Genomic DNA, 16,386 nt, shown 5'->3' with positions numbered 1-16,386 from the left:
ATGTCAAACATTTTGTACAATTCAAACAAAGTTCCTACAAAACCAAAAAAAAGGAGTAGTGCAATGTGATGAATCGTGCACCACGCTGCCTCCTAGCACAGCCGGCAACTCATTTAGAGCCATGAATCGCTCCTGCCACTCTGCGTTGCAGTGTGAATTGGCCCTTTATACAGGTATTAAGAGATTGCTGGGATTTGGATTGGATGCTGAAAGCAGAACTTTCTACACAGGTTGAGCCCTTTCACATGGGCTTTCCGCTCGGTGGATTCCGTTTTGCTCAGCGGGGATTTCTGCTGGGATCCACAGATCCCAGCTGAGCAGGCAGATGACAGGTCCATCTCCGCTCACTGTGCTGAGATGGACCTGTCAGAGCCCTGCTCTCCTTTATTGGGAGATCAGATAAAAATTGACAGCCTGTCTGTTTTCATCCGATCCTCACGGACAGGATTGGATCGGATTGTTGCAGAGTGCGATCACTGGGTGCAGCGGAGTCCATTCAGATCAGACATTGTGGAGTAACAGGAACTGGCTTCTTTATTGGAAGATAACCACAGATAGCAAAGATGTCACTTTCTCATGGTGAGAAAAACACAGACAGGAAAAGATAACCAACAAGTACGTGTACAGGAAATACAACACATCATAGAAAATGCATAGCATATCACTGAGCATTAGCGACATCTAGTGTCCTATTTATGAACTGCAATAGGCTAAGCTTAAAGTTGTTGTATCTTCAACACGGATAGCAGCGGGTGTCAGCGGACATGTCACCGCTGACATCCACTGCTCCATAGAGGTACATGGAACATCCAATCAGGTCCACCTAAAAAACTGACAGGTGGAGCTGATCAGAAAGCCTGTGTGAAAGGCACCTTAAGCTGCAAGCATATAAAAGTAAAAGCCCAGAAATGCAGAGGGGAGTAAGAGAGAGATTTTGCAAAAGGAAAGAATGTATAAGAGTGTGTGCTGAGTGAGCTGTTCCAGGCTGGAATGGGTCCCATAGGTGTGCGCAGCCTATTGCATTAGGGTGTGCACCCCAAAGCTCAAACACACATAGGTGTGTGTGTGTGTGTGTATAAATATAGTATACAGTATATGTAAAAAACATACAGTACATGTAAATAAAAAAGTAAAATATATTAAAACATGGACAGTGCCAGTAGGGCAGAGATTGATGTCAGTAGGGCAGTGGATGGTGCCAATAGTTTTTTTTATTTTTATTATTTTATTTTTGTATTATTTTTTACAATTTTATTTTATTTTTTTTTTAATAATTTTTAAAAGGAGCCTCATTGGGGGGAATCTGCTAATTAGGGTGCAGGGGGAATCTGCTAATTAGGGTGTGCCCAGGCACGTGCGGCACAACCCCTGCGTGCGCCTGTGGTTGGGCAGGAGCATACAGGGCTGCTGGGGAAGCTGAAGAGATCACTGTTAAGCCAATCATCAAGTGTAAGAAGCCACCCTGTGAAGACCTGTCAGGTAAAGGAGAGTTGCTGGCCATCACAGCCGCACCTGCAAAAGAAAAGGGGTCCCCCCCATCTCCGGACGCTCATCACTTTGGTGATTGCTACATGAGAACTGGGTGAGAGGGTCCCTGACCCACAAATTGTTATATTCAGTTACAAGTTTGTTGCCATTCAGGTTCTGTAAGTTCAAAGACATTATTCAGCAGAGACCTTTACAAGTGGCATGTGCCATCTCCTTTTATTGCTGCAGACTGTCCACCTTCATCTGCCATCATGATTCCTGCCTGCAGATTACTGAACTATCCCCTCTGCTCCCTGCTAGGTAGAACCTTGTCTTTGTAGCTGCATCCAGTGTTAATTTCGAAAACAAAAATATTTTCGTCATAGTTTTCGTCAGTTGCATGTTTTCAATGATGAGAATTAAACGAAAATAAAATTAGAATTAAGTCAATTGATGAAAGCTTTGACAAATCAATTCCATCATCAACGAATGAAAACAAAAATGTGCGGAAGAGGCGTTTACCCACCCAAACTTCTGCTTTCCTGCTTTTCCAGCCTGTCTGTTAAAAACCCAGCCCTTTCCTATGCACTTCCACACATATTACACTGATTCATACTATCTCTTTGGTGCCCTCTGCTGCCCTTTTCTAAATCAGCAACACAATTCCATCCCCAACCTATAATAATAATAGAATGTTCACGTTTAAACAATTATTTCACTGTTGCACTACCACATAAGAATAAGTAGGGGGCATCTACTAAGCTGCTGAAGGCTTTTCTTATTTTTTATTTTTTCATATTTAATGTTGGTAATATATTCAGGTAATATGTGCAATGGAATTACAGCCAATGTAGTTTACATTTTTTTTTTTTTTTAATATATAATTTAAAGTTGCACTTCTGTTTGTCAAAAAGCAATATTTTTTTTGGTTTCTGAAACTTGGTTTTATTTATAAAGACATTATACTGTATATCACAATGGCTAAATGTTTGTCTGTAGTGCATGTTCAAACCCTAATACCATAAATAAAGCATGGCATTAGATTTTTACTCCAGGACTGTATAATGAGTTTGGTTATGCTTAAATAATTTATAACAATTTAACTAAACCCATTCAATTTTAGTTGACTAAAATGTACTGGAGATTTTATTCAATTAAAATACGACTAAAACAATTCAGATAACTAAAATACAAGTAAAAATAAAATGGCATGTTAGTCAAAAGTCGATGACTAAAACTAAATCGAAATTTGGCGTCAAAGTTAACACTTTTGCTGCTTAAGTTCAGTTTCTTCCTTTAATGGGAAACACGCCTACCAATCCCCCTTCTCTTAAAGTAACCATTACCCACAATTCAACTACTAACGTCACTTTTGCTTACAATTCCATGTCTTAAAGTGACCCTTACCACCAATTTCACATATTAGGAAGAACTGTGCAAACCTTTTAAAAGGGAATCATCCTGTTTCTCCATACCAGGGATTGTACCCTTCTCTGCATGCCAACATAAAGGACCCAACTAAGCCTGTGGAAGAATCAACCTTCCCGATTACTTGTACACAGGGACTATCTTTCTTAGAAGTACTGGTGTGCAGGAGGTTTGACAGATTTTCTAGACTTAGACCTAGACCCAACTGACTGATGGCTTACAAGTGAGCTAGCAAGCCCAATTCCTTGTCTCATGTCTCACTTGGGGAGTGATCTTGTCATTCTCATGTCTCACTTGGGGAGTGATCTTGTCATGCTTACCCCTAACGCTGGTGGTCAGACACTATAGCTGGCTTCTGTGTTCTTCACCTATAGCAGCCCCTTTTCCCATAAGGCAAGCAGCCCTACCGGTACTCAGCTGCCCTCAGGACTTATACACAATGCTATAGCGACTGGCTACCATGAGCAAAGCAAACAAGTACTTGCGATTGGCAGACAGGCAAAAGTGGTTTAATAACAGTCCAGGTACAAGGCAGGCAAGGTTCAGAATAGCCGGGGTCAATCCTTAGCCTTTTGGCAGGCAGACTTCAAAGAATAGTCAATATCCGAATTAAGGTTGTCAACAAGAGAATCTAATCTAGCAGGGCAGTCAGTGTTGCCAACCTGTCACATTAAAAATCACTGACATGACACTGGCACAGCAAATTTTTTACTGGCATTTTCAAAACTTACAAAAATAAAATTTTAAGTGCAAATTTCAGTACTTATGCTGCAAACAAATACAATATGCAATTAACAGTATGATTTTGGGGAGATTTCAAGGTAAAATAATATTTCTGTTATTTTTGATCTAGTAAGAGCGGGTTAATATAACCCATCATTTTTGTCACCTGCAGTGGTTATAGAAAATAATCACACACATCACATCACACACCCCTTTTAAAATAATCCCATTTTGTTGAGTTGAGACAGATGCAAGGCCCCCTTAACATTAAAGTTTCCTCTTACATCAGAGTCTTCCCCAGTTGCATCAGCATCCCATACACTGGTTGTTAGTGGGGAGCCCCAGTAACATCCCCTCTTACACTGGTTGTCAATAGGGAGCCCCAGTAACATCCCCCTTAGTAAGAGACCCTCTAACTAAGGTGGATGTTACTGGGGCTCCCTATTGACAACCACAGGGGATGTTACTGGGGCTCCCCACTGACAACCAGTGTAAGGGGGATGTTACTAGGGCTCCCCACTGGCCCAGTAACATCCCCTCTTACACTGGTTGTCAGTGGGGAGCCCCAGTAACACTCCCTCTTAGAACATTCCAGCCAAAAACAAACATGTTACCACAAAACATCAAGCACCGAGTCTGACTGATTTGTAAAAAGAACCACCCCTTTGTGTAATTTTGTTTGACCCCTTTTGCTTTATTTCCAGTTTTTAGTCTGTTGGGAAGGGATATGTCTCTATACTAACTTTGCACATCTAGACTTTGACACAAGGGGGTGTGTGATCTTTTCCAACTCACTGATTCAGTTTTATTTTCTGACATGTTGGGTGGTATATCTTTCACTTGGATGCTAAAAATAAATACAGCTGGATAAAACAAAATCTGACAGTCTTCATTTCAGGCTGCAGCACAAAGCAACCAAAAATGTGCATTTGTTTTAGAGGGGAGATTCTCTTCTATACCCACTGTATGTCCAACTGGAGAGATTCCCCCTTATTTTCTGTTCCATGGCCACCACAGAAAGTGAGGAGAAATCTCTGGCAGTGGTAGCCATTAGGATTATCAGTATTATCTCCACAAATTTCTAAAGATTTACCTCTATGTCTCTTCAGAAATCAAGTTTGCTTTTTGTGATGTAAGTAAACAGGACAAAAATAGAGACTGAATCTCCCTAGTGTGGGCCACAGGCAGCAATAAACAGTCTTTAACTACTTAAGCCCCGGAGGATTTGGCTGCTCAAAGACCAGGCCCTATTTTGTGATTCGGCACCGTGTGATTTTAACGGACAATTGAGCGGTCGTGCGACACTGTACCCAAATTAAATTGATGTCCTTTTTTTCCCACAAACAGAGCTTTCTTTTGGTGGTATTTGATCACCTCTGCGATTTTTATTTTTTGCGCTATAAACAAAAAAAGAGCGACAATTTTGAAAAAATAACAATATTTTTCAAATTTTTTATATGAAATTCTCAAAAAAAAAAAAAAATAAATATTTTTTTTTTAACATTTTAGGCCAATTTGTTTTCTGCTACATATTTTTGGTAAAAAAAAATCGCAATATTTTGATTGGTTTACGCAAAAGTTATTGCGTTTACTAACTACAGGAAAGATTTATGTAATTTTTATTATTTTTTTTTTTTTAACTAGTAATGGCGGCGATCTGCAATTTTTTTTTGTGGGACTGCGACATTGTGGTAGATAGATCGGACCCCTGACTGACATTTTTGACACTTTTGCGGGTATCAGTGACATTACTACAGTAAACAGTGCTATAAATATGCACTGTTACTGTAAAAATGACACTGGCAGGGAAGGGGTTAACTTTATTTGTGATCAAGGGCTTAAGTGTGTCCCTAGGGGCGTGTTTCTAACTATTAGGGGGCGTGGCTTGCGATGTAATCACAGAGACATAGGATCCTACAGAGTAGGATCACATAGCCTCTGTCATTACTTCAGGGAGAATGACAGACGGCTGTGTTTACATCAGCCGTCTGTCTTTCTCCCTCTCCTGAGGGAGATCGCGAGTGGCAGGCGGACATCGGAGCTGCCGGTCACACGTGCTGGCTAGGCAGGGAACGAGCGGGGGCGAGAGCACACCGGGGGCGGTGCGCGCTCGCCCCCTACATGCTCTTGGGCGAGCGATGTACTCTTACGTCACTTTGCCTGTTGGGGGCTGACTACCGCAGTAAATATTTGTTCGGCGGTCGGCAAGTGGTTAACATATCAACTGGCAAAAATAATGCATTTTTACAAAATATCAAGAAAGAATGTACTTTCTTCTTACAACACAGAATGTACTTTCTACCTTATAGCAGTGGACAATGGAACAGGTGTCCCCATGAGAAGGTTTTCCTTCACCTCCTGTTCCACTGACAACTGCTATTTTGTAAATTTGACACATTTAACAAAGTGCGAACGTTTCTAACAGTGACAGATAACTGCTTTGAAAAACAGAATCAAATTTACTTTTTTGCCAAGACACATTTAGCAGCTCTTGTGGAGACAGTTATCCCCATATTTTTTACAATGTAAACAGTAATCATGTTTGAAAAAAAAAAACTGAACAGAATATTCCTGTTTTCTAAAATGGGTTGTACATTTGAAAGACATCTAGTGGATCTTCTTCTGCAGTCAGTCATTCTTCTTCCTCCACCACCACCACCACCACCACATCTTTGTCCTTACCAGCAGCAGAAGACACACCCAGTGGTTTATGTTTACGGTTTAAAGTGTCAACCTTGTGGTCATACATTGTGACATCAACCTTTTCAATCATGAGATGAGTAATCTTTCCTGGGCCACTTTTTACTGACAGCAGTCCTTCCAACGTTGGAGTGGAAAGTTTGATCCTGTGATCAGTTTTCAATAACTTTACAGATGAAATCACATGTTCTACCTCAACTGTCCCATGGGGAAGGGAAAGCAGAATTTTTGCAAATTTAACCAGATGTGGGAATTTAGGTATTTTCAGACTATCTGCATCGATACTACAGCTTTGTCCTACCATGTGCCAAAAAGAATCATAGGTGTGAGTCTCAGGATCATCACTCAAATCTGTCACTTGGTATTCAATAAATTAAGTATCCAGTGCATCAAACTCAGACCGGGGGAACAATTTGTGGAAAATGCTCGGCAAGTTCTATAATGTCTCCAGAATTAACAATAGACCTGTTTAATGGTTTTAGTAAAGCCAACAGCTGAATGATTCAGTTTCCAATGGGCATCTGTTTTTTAATTGCGGTTACAGCTCTTGTGTAAAATGTGGTTACTTGCACCATAAACTGGTGAGCAGCAGACAAGTCATCTACTGTAGATAAATGTTCCCTTGTTTGGTATCCAATAAAAATGCCATCTGTTGATTTGAAGTTTGCACTATTAGTGTGGTTAAACTGAATCAGTGCATCATTTTGAATGGAAAACAACAGGTCTGGCCTAATAAAGTAGCCCATAAAACTTTCCAGCAGTTGGCAGTACTTAAAGTACAAGTCAGCTAACATAGGTGAATTGCTCTGGAAAATGTTATTGAACTGTATGAAATGTGGCAAAACTGCGTGAAGAAACAAAAAGTAGCACTTAGTGATAGGACCCTGTAGCTTAATGCTTATTCTGTCCACAGTTACCAAGCGATCATTATCATCACTTGACTGAAAATAACTTAACAAGGCATCATATTAATTCAAAATACGGTTGACACAATCAAGCATTGAAAGCCATCTGGTAGAACAAAGCTGTAAAATCTTTAGACAACCTGCAGCTACAAATTCCTGAAATTCCTGATACAACTGTAAACGTTTATAACTATGTGCAAAGTGGCTATGAATGTCTCTGCAAAGTTGCTCAACAGTTTTTGGTATGGCTTTACAGGAATCTGCAGCACACAGGGCAGCAACAGGACAGGTACAGTGAATGTGAAAAATATAAGGCTGCTCTACTTTAAAGCAGGGTAGTACAGAGTTTCTAGGACCAACCATAACACTTGCACCTTCTGTACCAAGAGCCATTACATTTCTTAGGGGTATTCCATCTTCCAGCAAATATTGTTTAATCTTCTCAAAAATAGCATCAGCAGTTGCTTCAATGAGATCAAGGAGGTGGTAGAACTGGTATTGGGTTCTACCAGCTTCCTCATCAAAATAAATGACAACCATTGCCAATTTTTTGGTTGTTGCTATGTCAGTAGTTTTGTCAATTAGTAATGAAAAGTGACAATATGCAAGCCTTTTGCACAACTCCTCTTTGAGACACTTGCCAATGACATTCTTAACCAACATGGAACCTTTTGTTCACTTACAATTGATGGATTTTGCTATTTTGGAGTCTGGAAACCAGGGAGTGACATTATCAGTAAGATCATCTAACAACCTTAATGGCAAATTTACCATTTGTAGCTCAGATTCAGAAGTCCCTTTCTTAAGAGCCAACACCGCTGGATCTTGTGGTGGCGTTATTTTTGCAAAACTAACAATGCCAGTGCTGGCTTGCCTAGCTGCAGCAATAGCCTTGTGTTTTGAACACTGGCAATGACTGCGTACATCACGAACACCACCATATTCAATGCTAAACACTTTTTTACACCACAGACACTTTGCATTTTGTTTTGATTCAGCATCTGCTCTTAACCAGTGTTTGAATTGAACATCTGTCAGCCAAGAAGCAACAAAGGAACAGAGCCTAACTTTGCGAGGTTTCTTTGCATGAGGTGGTGCCTCTTCCATGTCTAAAGAGAAACTGCAGAGTACAGACAGTGCAACCTGACCAACACAAGCCCTGAAAGGTATTAATTACAAGGTGAGATAGCACATAAAAACTTCCCTGTGTGTTGCAGATGCCTGCCTGAGGAACTCAACCAAAAGCTGTTCATGCAAACGGATCACAGTAACTTATGTAACGTTTAATAGCACTGTTAATAGCACTGAGAGAGGCATCACAACATGTGAAGTTCTGTATGTAGAACTAGGAGGTGTCTAAAAAAAACCACGTTGTCTATGTGTTGCCCATTTTCCTTAAATGTGTGTGGTGTTTGTATAATCCAAAAATCACTTACAGTTTAGGAGATCATTTTCTCTAATCTGGTGGTAGTGGTGGTGGTGCTGGCTATCTTCTCAATATGTTGAATTCTAGGATGGAGAAAGAAAAAAACATAACAAAATTTGCTTGGTGTGTAAGTGTAAACTAACAAATTTAAATAGTCTTCAATTGACATGCATTTAACAGAAGATGGCGTTGGGAGTCAATAGAAGAGGACAGAGGTCACAGTGGTGGCTGTGAGTTCAGGAAAATCAACCTATACACAACATGAAGGAGAAAACTTGAAATCATACTTAGCAATAGCAACTAAATGCTAAAAAACAAAAACAAACAAAATAGTGTACTTACCATAAAAATGTAGCTGTAGTGTATGCTGAGGAGAGTTTGTAGCTGTGGAATTTAAGGCAGGCTGGCTAGACGGATCAGGCTGGTCCAAGACAGCTGGCTGGAAGGAGCAGGCTGGTCCAAGATGGCTGGTTGGAAGGAGCAGGCTGGTCCAAGACGGCCAGCTGGAAGGAGTAGGTTGGTCCAAGACAGCTAGTCTAGCAAAAGTTACCTATATAAAACCAGGAGGAATAAAACCCTAAATGAGCATATAGCACCTGAACTAATGATAAAAAAACCTCACAAAAAAGGTGTACTTACTGTAAAATGTAGCTGTGGTATTTGCAGGCAGGTAGCCCTTTGCTCAGGGCTAGAGTTGAGCGAACACCTGGATGTTCGGGTTCGGCGGGTTCGACCGAACTTGAAAAAAAAGTCTGGGTTCGTGACCCAGACTTAACCCGAACTTTGTCCCGATCCCGAACCCCATTGAAGTCAATGGAGACCCGAACTTTTGAGCACTAAAATGCCTCTAAAACAAACATGGAAAGGGCTAGAGGGCTGCAAATGGCAGCAAAATCATCTTAAGAGCATGGCAAGTACTCTGCAAACAAATGTGGATAGGGAGAAAACTTAAAATGACATAAAAAAACAGAAAAAAAAAAGAATCATCTTGAATGATGTAGGAGGAGGACGAGGCCCATATGGAGTAGGAGGTTGAGGTGGCGGAGGATATGGTGGTGGATATGGCGGTGTAGGTGGAAGCGGTGGCGGCAGTGGAGGAGGAGAACGAGGTAGCCAACGCTGGTTTTGGTTTTTAATAAAAAAAAAATTTAAATTCGGGTACACCCCAAAAGAGTAAGAAAGATCAAATCCAGCAATGGCTGGGTAAGGCCAGTATACATGTCTATTCTGCACAAGGTATGGACAAGTCCTGTGGGATCCATGCCTGGTTCATTTTAATGAACGTGAGCTTGTCCACATTGGCTCTGGACAGGCGGCTGCGCTTGTCTGTGATAACGCCCCCAGCCATGCTAAATACACGTTTAGATAATACACTGGCTGCAGGGCAGGCCAGCACCTCCAAGGTGTAAAGGGCAAGCTCAGACCATGTGCCCAACTTGGAGACCCAGAAGTTGAAGGGGGCAGACCCTTCATTCAGTACGTCTAGGCGTGTGCACACATACTGCTCCACCATGTTAGTGAAATGCTGCCTCCTGCTAAGACGTTCCATATCAGCTGCTGGTACAGCTGCTTGTTGTGGCGTGCTGACAAAGCTTTTCCACATTTCGGCCATGCTAACCCTGGCTTCTGAGGTGCTGGCGGTGCCCTGGCAGTGTTGACGACCTCTTCCTCCTTCTCTGCTGCCTTGGCCTTGTGCTTCCACTTTGAAATGTTTTTTTTTATTGCAATGCGCAATACAACAGTATGCAATGGGTGTATCTCACTGTAACATATGCAGACAGGGCCACAATCAACTTTTTTTGTCCCCTAAATAGTTTTTTTATTGCAAGGCGCAATACAACAGTATGCAATGGGTGTATCTCACTGTAACATATGCAGACAGGGCCGCAATCAACTTTTTCTGTCCCCTAAATAGTTTTTTTATTGCATGGCACAATACAACAGTATGCAATGGGTGTATCTCACTGTCACATATACAGACTGGGCCGCATTCAACTTTTTTGTCCCCTAAATAGTTTTTTTTATTGCAAGGCGCAATACAACAGTATGCAATGGGTGTATCTCACTGTAACATATGCAGACAGGGCCGCAATCAACTTTTTTGTCCCCTAAATAGGTTTTTTTTATTGCAAGGCGCAATACAACAGTATGCAATGGGTGTATCTCAATGTAACATATGCGGACAGGGCCGCAATAAACTCTTTTGTCCCCTAAATTGTTTTTTTGTTGCAAGGCGCAATACAACAGTATGCAATGGGTGTATCTCACTGTAACATACGCGTACAGGGCCGCAATCAACTGTTTTTGCCCCTAAATGTTTTTTTTTTTATTGCAATGCATAATACAACAGTATGCAATTGGTGTATCTCACTGTAACATACGTGGACAGGGCCGCAATCAACTTTTTTTGCTCCTAAATGTTTTTTTTTTATTGCAATGCGCAATACAACAATATGCAATTGGTGTATTGCACTGTAATGTATGAATGAAAAACTGAAAAATAATTGTCCCCTTAATTGGTGCTTGTTGAATAGCAGATTTGAAATGCAGTGTCTGTCTAAACGCTGTAAGTCACTGTAAAATATGAAGGAAAAAAGTTTTTTTCTTTTTAAAATGCAGAGACACATATGCACTGAGGTTGCAGGAAATGCCCGCTACACACCGCACGCCTAACAGGTTGGATACTGTTGTTGTCCTATTCCGCTATTGAATAAAAAAAATAATTTTCCCCTCACATTGGTGCTTTTTGAAGAGCAGGTTAGAAAAGCAATGTCTGTCTGACATACAGTCTTTAAAGTTAAATATGAAGGAAAAAATGTTTTTTCTTTTTTAAATGCAGATTAAGCACACACATATGCACTGAGGTTGCATGAAATGTGCAGCACCGCACACCTAACAGGTTGCATACTGTTATTGTTCTATTCCGCTATTAAATAAAAAAAAAAAAAAAAAATTTAAATGAAAAACTGAAAAATTCTTTTTTTCCCTAAATACTGAAAAAGAATTATTTTCCCCTCACATTGGTGCTTTTTGAAGAGCAGGTTAGAAAAGCAATGTCTGTCTAAAGACTGTATGTCAAAGTTAAATATGAAGTAAAAATTTTTGTTTCTTTTTTAAATGCAAATTAAGCACACACAAATGCACTGAGCTTGCATGAAATGTGCAGCACCGCACGCCTAACAGACTGATAAACATTTTTTTGTTTCTCCTTTCTCCTCCTCACTTGGCTCAGGTCAGGGCATAAAGATCGTTCACTGCACCCCCATACAATACAATCAATGTAGATCGCTGTCTAAATAAAGCAGATTGTTCCTATCCTATGCTTTCCCTACAAGCAATCTCTCCAGCCTGGCCCTACAGTAAACTCCTATCTCTCCCTCCGGGCAAAAAGATTGTGCACTGCACCCCACACAATCAAATCAATGTAGATCGCTGTATGATAGAGCAGATTGTTCCTATGCTTTCCCTACAATCAATCTCTCCAGCCTCACCCTACAGTAAACTCCTATCTCTCCCTCAGCAGCAGCAGTCAGGAACCTGTCCCTAGTATAGTTATAGCAGAGTGACGCACGGCGCTGTGTGACTCCAGCTTATATAGAGTCTGGGTCACATGCTGCACTGGTCAATCACAGCCATGCCATTAGTAGACATGGCTGTGATGGCTTCCAGGGCACACTAGTTAAACGCTTGCTGATTGGCTGCCTTGCACCTGTTAAAAGCGCGCCATTAAAACCCCGTCAAAACATCAAAAAAACATTACCGAACAATGGACAGTACCCGAACATACAATGAAATGTCCAGGTTCGGGGAACGAATACCCAAAAGTCCGGTACGAACACGAACAATACAGTCCGGGTTCGCTCAACCCTACTCAGGGCATGAACTTGGTGGTCCAAAACGGATGGCTGGAAGGAGCAGGCTGGTCCAAAAGGATGGCTGGGAGGAGCAGGCTGGTCCAAGACATACAGTGGGTACGGAAAGTATTCAGACCCCCTTAAATTTTTCACTCTTTGTTATATTGCAGCCATTTGCTAAAATCATTTAAGTTCATTCTTCTTCCTCATGAATGTACACATAGCACCCCATACTGACAGAAAAACACAGAATTGTTGACATTGTTGCAGATTTATTAAAAAAGAAAAACTGAAATATCACATGGTCCTAAGTATTCAGACCCTTTGCTGTGACACTCATATATTTAACTCAGGTGCTTTCCATTTCTTCTGATCATCCTTGAGATGGTTCTACACCTTCATTTGAGTCCAGCTGTGTTTGATTATACTGATTGGACTTGATTAGGAAAGCCACACACCTGTCTATATAAGACCTTCCAGATCACAATGCATGTCAGAGCAAATGAGAATCATGAGGTCAAAGGAACTGCCTGAAGAGCTCAGAGACAGAATTGTGGCAAGGCACAGATCTGGCCAAGGTTACAAAAAGATTTCTGCTGCACTTAAGGTTCCTAAGAGCACAGTGGCCTCCATAATCCTCAAATGGAAGACGTTTGGGACGACCAGAACCCTTCCTAGAGCTGGAAGTCCGGCCAAACTGAGCTATCGGGGGAGAAGAGCCTTGGTGAGAGAGGTAAAGAAGAACCCAAAGATCACTGTGACTGAGCTCCAGAGATGCAGTCAGGAGATGGGAGAAAGTTGTAGAAAGTCAACCATCACTGCAGCCCTCCACCAGTCGGGGCTTTATGGCAGAGTGGCCCGACGGAAGCCTCTCCTCAGTGTAAGACACATGAAAGCCCGCATGGAGTTTGCTAAAAAAACACCTGAAGGACTCCAAGATGGTGAGAAATAAGATTCTCTGGTCTGATGAGACCGAAATAGAACTTTTTGGCCTGAATTCTAAGCAGTATGTGTGGAGAAAACCAGACTATAAAAATATATATAGTGATGATTAAAACATAATAGAATGTATTCCAAACCAGATCTGTGGCGTTGCTGGGGGTCACAGGATGACCGAGCCGCTGGGTGAGCCGGAACTGTGTAGATGATCACAACAGGGAACCAGGCATAAGGGAGAAGGATCTTATGTGCCAAAAGCAGACCGGACCAGCCGGTAAGGTGGCGTGGCTTCCTCCCACCCGATAGTGTGGCTGCTCGCACTGAAGCATTGTAGACGTGCCGCGGAGCCGCCAACCAGAGGTATCCACAGCGGAGGCCGCTACTCGTAAGCGGTGTCAGCAAGCGTCGGGACCCGGCCTGGAAAGCATCAGGGTTGCCGTGACGACATATTTTGCACTGCTGTGCTTTGTCAAAGTCATGGGGGGGAACAGCAACCTGAACATTTAAGGTGGAGGAGGGGGCGGGCACCCAGTGTCTCAATATCATCATTTACCCCTCAACATTAGTGTTGAGCGAACACGGACTGTATTATTCGTGTTCGTACCGAATAATTGGATTTTTTGTACCCGAACACGGACACGGACACTTTACTGTATGTTCGGGTAAAAATCCGTGTTCGGTCGTTTTATTTCCGGGTTTTGCATGCTTTGGCGCTCTTTTCATGGCGGGCTTTCAACAGCCAATCAACAATCGTTTAACTGGTGTGCCTTAAGCCATCCCAGCCATGCCTGCAAATGTCTCAGTAGCTGTGATTGGCCGTCTGAAGCATGTGACCAAGTCTTTATAAGTTCGAGGCAGCCGCAGCGGCGTCATTATGCTGCTTAGATTCAGGGACAGAGCACACATCAACGTGCTGGCTGCTGATTAGGGAAAGATAGGCAGGAAAAAACCATTTGTGTCCGGATAGAATTGAGGGACAGGTCGGAGTGTTTAGGCAGGGCGAGTTGTAGGCATTTTAGGGATAGAGTCTGCTGAATTATATAGGGTCAGTGTCTTCTACAAACTACAATCGATATTGCTGTGTGGGGGGTGGGGTGAATCTGCACTCAATCCTGATCTACGATCTCTTCTCAATCCTGTTAGGGACAGAGTCTGCTGAATTTTAGGGAAACTGTGTTCTACAAACTACAATCGATATTGCTGTGTGGGGGGTGGGGTGAATCTGCACTCAATCCTGATCTACGATCTCTTCTCAATCCTGTTAGGGACAGAGTCTGCTGAATTTTAGGGAAACTGTGTTCTACAAACTACAATCGATATTGCTGTGTGGGGGGTGGGGTGAATCTGCACTCAATCCTGATCTACGATCTCTTCTCAATCCTGTTAGGGACAGAGTCTGCTGAATTTTAGGGAAACTGTGTTCTACAAACTACAATCGATATTGCTGTGTGGTGTGGGATTGGAGATAGGCAGGTGTCAGTGATCCACATCCATTTTTCTGTGTGTGAGCTGCAGTGAACACAATCTTTTTGGGCTGCAGTGAACACAATCTTTTTGGGCTGCAGTGAACACAATCTTTTTGGGCTGCAGTGAACACAATCTTTTTGGGCTGCAGTGAACACAATCTTTTTGGGCTGCAGTGAACACAATCTTTTTGGGGTGCAGTGAACAAAATCTTTTTGGGGTGCAGTGAACACAATCCTTTTTGGTGTGCAGTGAACACAATCTTTGTGGGGTGCAGTGAACAAAATCCTTTGTGGGGTGCAGTGAACACAATCTTTTTGGGGTGCAGTGAACAAAATCCTTTTTGGGGTGCAGTGAACAACATCCTTTTTGGGGTGCAGTGAACACAATCTTTTTGGGGTGCAGTGAACAAAATCCTTTGTGGGGTGCAGTGAACACAATCTTTTTGGGGTGCAGTGAACACAATCTTTTTGGGGTGGAGTGAACAACATCCTTTTTGGGGTGCAGTGAACAAAATCCTTTTTGGGGTGCAGTGAACAAAATCATTTTTGGGGTGCAGTGAACACAATCTTTTTGGGGTGCAGTGAACACAATCTTTGTGGGGTGCAGTGAACACAATCTTTTTGGGGTGGAGTGAACAACATCCTTTTTGGGGTGCAGTGAACAACATCCTTTTTGGGGTGCAGTGAACACAATCTTTTTGGGGTGCAGTGAACACAATCTTTGTGGGGTACAGTGAACAGAATCTTTGTGGGGTGCAGTGAACACAATCTTTGGGGGGTACAGTGAACACAATCTTTGTGGGGTGCAGTGAACACAATCATTGTGGGGTGCAGTGAACTCAATCTTTGTGGGGTACAGTGAACACAATCTCATACTGAAGGTTTGAGGGTGCTGCCTGTTCCATACTCCCCCTACTCCTCATCTAGCCTTTTAGGGGTACAAACAATAGTAATTGGGGCCTAGTGTGGTTGTGTACGTGTGATATACATACACTTTTTTGGGATCATATTTTCTATTCCGCTATTTAATCAAAAACCTTTGGGGATCAGTTAAATTGGGGGATAGTCTGTGTTGGTACGTGTGAGAGATCCACCTTTCCAAGTTGTTGGGGTTCATCTCATACTTCTGAAGGTTTGAGGGTGCTGCCTGTTCCATACTCCCCCCTACTCCTAGCCTTTTAGGGGTACAAACAATAGTAATTGGGGCCTAGTGTGGTTGTGTACGTGTGATATACATACACTTTTTTGGGATCATATTTTCTATTCCGCTATTTAATCAAAAACCTCTGGGGATCAGTTAAATTGGGGGATAGTCTGTGTTGGTACGTGTGAGAGAGATCCACCTTTCCAAGTTGTTGGGGTTCATCTCATACTTCTGAAGGTTTGAGGGTGCTGCCTGTTCCATACTCCCCCTACTCCTAGCCTTTTAGGGGTACAAACAATAGTAATTGGGGCCTAGTGTGGTTGTGTACGTGTGA

The sequence above is a fragment of the Pelophylax lessonae genome, assembly GCF_965119305.1.
Source record: "Pelophylax lessonae genome assembly, chromosome: 3".
Taxonomy (NCBI): Eukaryota; Metazoa; Chordata; class Amphibia; order Anura; family Ranidae; genus Pelophylax; species Pelophylax lessonae.
This window is presented reverse-complemented; position numbering follows the sequence as displayed.